The sequence below is a fragment of the Ovis aries genome, chromosome 13, assembly GCF_016772045.2.
Source record: "Ovis aries strain OAR_USU_Benz2616 breed Rambouillet chromosome 13, ARS-UI_Ramb_v3.0, whole genome shotgun sequence".
Taxonomy (NCBI): Eukaryota; Metazoa; Chordata; class Mammalia; order Artiodactyla; family Bovidae; genus Ovis; species Ovis aries.
Genome location: NC_056066.1, coordinates 43,807,423 through 43,813,422, shown reverse-complemented (window position 1 = coordinate 43,813,422; position 6,000 = coordinate 43,807,423).

Genomic DNA, 6,000 nt, shown 5'->3' with positions numbered 1-6,000 from the left:
CATTCATGTTGATGTATGGCAGAAACCAGCACAATATTGTAAAGCAATTATTCTTCAATGAAAAATAAATAATTAAAAAAAAACAGACTTCACCAAGCCTGATTCCAAATTTTTATGGTTTCTTAATGTACTAATTTCACACTGTTGATGGTAGGACAGATGTTATAGAATTACATGATAAAGACAGAAAACAGAGGGAATTTTAATACCCATTTTTAAAGAACTACTATGAAAATGTAAGCTAAATTTTTTAAAAGTCCTGGCATAGAGGACACTTCATTCATCCAGAAAGTCCTGGAAGGGGACTAGTTCATTCTCCAGCCACATCAGAAAGGAGGCATCACCTAGGACGCACACAGAGCAGCAGATTTTGTGATAGTTTGATGCTTTGAATGAAGTGAAAATGTTGCTTTTGATTCATCTTAATTTTAATGAACTAAATCAGTTTGCCTGGAGGCCTGCTGGCAATATGACACCCACTGTGGTGTCGTCTGGATTCCGTGTGTATAACTTGCCTTCTCAGATTGTTGGTTTAGCTGGCTTTCCCTTCCTTCCCATTCTGAGATCGACCCCCGACTCAAGCCCCAGATCGATAAGGAATATCACATTTCCTAATAGGAGGCTGTACACAGAGGGCTGCCTTGTGAGCTTCAGAAGTTCTGGCTGTCCTCAGCTGCATCCACACACAGCTGAGCTCCATCCTCATTCTGTCTGTGGTCCAGCTGAGGCATCGCATCTTGACTTGGAGGGCAGCGGCTGTGGCACCCTGCACGTGCCGCCTGAGGGTGGTCTCGGGGCCAGTGGGGGAGCACAGGCACGGGGTGTCTCTACGCTTGCTGTGAAGTCGATGTAGCAGGAAGCACGCAGAGGCACTCGTACTAGGTGAACATCGGTGTCCTTGTGAGGTCACTGATCTTTCATGCTGCCTCGTTTCAGGAAGGTTATAAAGTTCTTTTCCATCACAGGACACACTTTTACATCTGAAAACCCACTCTGAGTGAATGTTTTCGATTTCATGTGCATTCTAGGACCCGCTAACAAGGAACAGCAGTTGTTGGCAAGGGCAAAGCCTCAAGCCATGGGAGGATCAGCTGCTTCGCTCAGAGAGGGGTCCTGGCTTCACAGACTCTGCCCATCTCAGGGTCTGTAAGAGCGGTGCAGGGTCTACAGCCCCAGCGCCCTCTCCATTCATCGACTGGATGGGGTGGGGGCCAGCCAGATCTTAGCCCTCAGTGCTGCATCGGGAAAGGGACGCAGTAAGAACAGGCTTCCTGACCCAGCCCAGAGCTGCACGGCTAGCCCCGGGCACAGGGATTCCTCTGTTCTTCGTAGAGAGAAAGGGAATCCTGTTGACCTGCACCTCTCCTTGGGCCCAGGTTCATTTCATTTTGGGAACGGGTGTGGGAGGAGGAGTTGGAACTGCTGCCAGGCTTGCATTTCAGCAAATTGCCCGGCGGCCCAGCCCAGAGCCTGGGAACAGGGGAGACACAGCTCTGTGCACCACTGACATGACTCACTGGGGAGCAACCCCCTCCTCGCTGGGCCTCACTGTTTCTTTGGAAAACATTCCCCAGGGCTCTTGCAAGAGGATGACTCACGTCAGGGGGTATTTTTAGGAATCAGTTAACTTGCATTTAGCCCGGAGAGGCAGGATCCAATCGGAGAGGAGCTGAGAGCCGCTCCACATGAGCCATTCTGAATGCTGTAATTGGGCCGTGGTTTCTGGGTCTGCGGGTTGAGTCATCTTCTGGGGAAGCAGGAGGGAAAACAGAGTGAGACTGTTGCTACAACAGGGCGTCTGATAAGATGTGAAAGCCGCCAGTGCCAGGAAGAGCGTTATATTTATCTTTATAGGATCTCACCTGCCTGTTCCAGGCACGTCTTGGAACACTTGCTTAGGTTTTGCAGAGTCACTGCGTGGCATTTCGGGGGCTACATCAGAATATCAGCCCTGGTCTCACAGGCAGAGGCTCGTGAGACAAAACGCCCTTTCACACTAGGTCGACTCTGAGAGGTACTTGTATATTTATTTGCATCTTGTGTTTTTATCCCATGAAAGGAGAGAAAGGAGATATCTGGGTGGCTGGAACTCTCTACCCAGAAGGCTGGGAGCCTCCCTAATGCACACATACGTGTGTCTGCATGTGCACATGTGCAAGTCTGTGCACATATTTTGTGAATGTGTGATTGTGTGCTTGTCTATGTTTTGTTTGTGTATATATGGCTGTATGTGTATGTATTTGACTATGCGTATATGTGTGTGATTTCAGGCATGCGTATTGTTGTGTATGTCTGCATGTGTTTGATTGTGTGTATTGTATGTAGGTGTGTGGGCACATGTTTTCCTGTGCATGTGTGAGTATATATATTTATTGTGACCATGCGTGTGTATTTGATGTATATATGTGTGTTTGCATATACATGTATTTATCTGTGTGTGCCTGGGTGGTTGTGTGTAGGTGTGTGAGCACATGTTTTCCTGTGTGTGTGGGGGGGTATATATATTTGATGTATATATATCTACTGGGTCGATGTGTGTGCATTTGATGTGTATATGTGTTTGTGTATACATGCATTTATCTGTGAATGCCTGGGTGTTGGTTGTATGTATTGTGTGTTGGTGTGTGGGCACATGCTTCTCTGTATGTGTGTGTTTGGGTGTGCATGCTTCGTTACTACACAGCCAGTCCAGTTATGCACCTGCAGTTCTATCCAGAAGCCAGTGAGTGAGCCAGCGAGTGGCCTGTGGAGTTTTCAAAGCTGAGAAATAGAATCTTTGTTTCAGTTGCAGGACAAGGAAACTCTGCTCTCAAATGCCCAGAGAGGGATGTTTTGGTTTGATGAGGCTAACTACGGTGGCAAGAATTTCTCATCTTCCAGTAGTGATCAAAAGCCAAACAAAACAAACAGCAAAGCAGTGTCAAAAAACAAAAACAAAACCCTTTAAAAACTGTGCCTGTCCTGACTCCTATTTCTTTCACCGCTGCTGCCTTTCTCCTACATCCCGCCCCTCCCCCAACCCCCCAACCCCGCATGCTGACATCTCTTTCTTGAGTTGGCTTCCTGTGTGCGCAGGCTCCACCCATCCTCCGGGCATGTGAGCCTGTGCCGGCCCAGCTGCACCTGGCCGGCCCGGCATTTAACCACATCCATGAAGGTGAAGGCGCTTCTTCTCCAAGTGGAGCCCTGCTCACCGAGAGCTCTCCCAGCACATTCACAGCCGTTCCCTCTTTCTCCATCAGTATTATGAAACCAGATGGCACCTTTCCACTCCAGTGGGGAGCCACAGCAACCAATTTTAGAGAGTAAATTGCAAAGTTGATGTTTCCTTTTAAGTAAGCAAAGGATGACTGATCCAGTTCAGCCAAGAGAGAAGATCACATCTCAGATTTCACTTGACATTCAAGCCACTAAAAAGCAGTCCTACTTGAAAAAAGAAGAAAAACTCTGTGTGGGACTCTTACATTGAACTTTGACCATAGTTTTCTCCTTTGACTGTGGGTGAAAAGTAGAAATACCACATGGTCTCTGATAGTATTTCTGGCTTGACCAAAAATGAGGAAGTATTAGATGTTGCTGTTGTTCAGTCGCTGAGCTATGTCTGACTCTGTGACCCCATGGACTGCAGCACGCCAGACCTCCCTGTCCCTCACTATCTCCCAGAGTTTGCCCAAATTCATGTCCATTGAGTTGGTGATGCTATCCAACCATCTCATCCTCTGCCATCCCCTTCTTTTGTCTTCAATCTTTTCCAGCATCAGGGTCTTTTCCAATGAGTCAGCTGTTCATATCAGTATTAGATAATTCATGCAAAATCTTGTTTTGATGTAATTTCCAGTCATCATTCCAGACTCAAAAATATTTGGCTAGCCTGGAGGAGCAGCTGAACCCCAAGATAGTAATATTATCCAAATGGCCACTATTTAAGAATTGCTAATTATGAAAATGAGCTTTCCAAATAAAATTTGTTAAATTGCAGTTGAGTGCTCCCATTTGGGTACAAAGAGGATAAGAACAAAAGGGAATTTTTAAAAAATATGTACCCTTTACTTTCCACAGGTGTAACATCCAAACTGCCTATATACTTACTTCAGTCACTGTCCTTTATCCTCCAAATTCCCAAGAACTCTCTTTCTGCAAGGCACATGGATGGGCACAGTACTTCCCTCCCCCTTGTGTCAGCTGAATGGCCAGGCCTTGATACTTGCACATTTCCCCACTACTGTTGCTCAGCTCATAATCACAGAAAAATGAATTATGGCCCTGCCTACACAGTATTATCTCTACAGTAAACATAAAATACAGTAATCAATGTGAGGTTGTTTTTGTACATGAATGAAAGCACTGGAAAGAAAGTCTTTACATGTGCTTTTAAGTGGTGATACTTCAAGCCCAAAATAACATGAAACCTATTAACTGCCTCCAGCCATCTTCCAGGTTGATGATTCTAAGCCTCTGGCCTCTTCTTCCCTCCATCACATCGTAATCAAGGGCAAGGACACACTTGTCACTAGAGCATTCTACAAAGTTAAAGTAAGGCAATCTCTAAATCACAAAGCCTGGTCTTGAAGTCACGCTAGAGGCTGGCTTCCCATTTTCTCACCATTGTCTCCCCGTGGTGCGTTGCTGTTCCCGACACACTGAGTTCCAGTGCTTGAGAAGCACTGCTGCATGAATGAATGGGAACCAATCTGGCTTCAAAAATGGGCTCCCCACCCCCCGCACCATCTCCAGGCGTTTTTCTAGAGAAATAAGGAGAGAAAAACTGACTAACCTCTGCCATATTGGTTTTTTAAATCATCTATAACTGGGATACTCACTCATCACAACTTTGAAATTTTGCAGTTTATTCTCCCATTTAAATTTACTTTGTATTTACCAAAATGGGATTTTATTCTATTGTTTCAAATCACCTTTTATAATAGAACAAGCAACATAACCAAAGAAGGAATGTGGTCTTGGTAGCAACTGCATTTCACCTGTTTCAACTGAGACTTTTGCTGTTTTTCAAGTAGCCTGTAAGTCCTCTAGACATGAACTGTAGCTTTTCCAGGAAATGCCTCTTGTTTTGTTAAGTGTCCCATCACAACTCCGTATGTCTCATGTCCTGGCTCAAGCTGCTATAACAACAGACATTCATTTCTCATAGTCCTGGAGGTGAGAATTCCAAGGTCAAGGTGCCAGTGGACTTGGGAGCTGAGCAGAGCCCTCTTCCTGTCATGCAGATGGCCACCTTCTCTCTGTGCTCTCATATGGCAGAAATAGAGACAGAGAGAGCTCTGGTTCCTTTTCGTCTGCTTCTAAGGACACTAATCCTAACATGCAGACTCCACCCTCATGACATTTTCTAACCCTAATTACTGCCCACAGGGCCACCTCCAAACACTGTCCCACTGAGGGGGGGTAGGCATCATTGTTTACGGGGGACACATTCTCTCCACAGCACCTCATCCATGTGGACAATAAAACATTAAATGTGCTCAATGGCTCTGAATTCATTCAAAGATAGGAATTATCAGTCTTTCACCTCTAGCATGAAACTTGGAAGCAGATAAGTAGCAAAACATATATCCACAAAAGAGCACACACTTTTAGGCATAAACTTTGTATTTAACATATTCCCTAACACTTAACTGGATCTCAATAATATTTCTAGTCAATGAATGAATATTGCTGAATCTCAGTGAAATGAAAAGGATGTTATCTATAAAGTCCAATTAAACTAACTAAATGATTTAACCTCATGAATAGAGTTTAATGGGTTTTTTTTTCTCCATACTAAAAAGTGCCTGCTGAAAACGACAATGTTTCTTCAGTATAGCTGATATTGAACAATTTCTGCTGATAATAAGTGGTCATTAACTTCATTTACTTCTTGAAGTCACTCCTTGTACAGAATCACAAGATTGTGTCATCTGCATAAAGGAAAATGTTTATCTTCTTATTTCTTACATTTATAAATGGCACTGTCACAATTTTGGGGAAGTCTTAAAGATTACT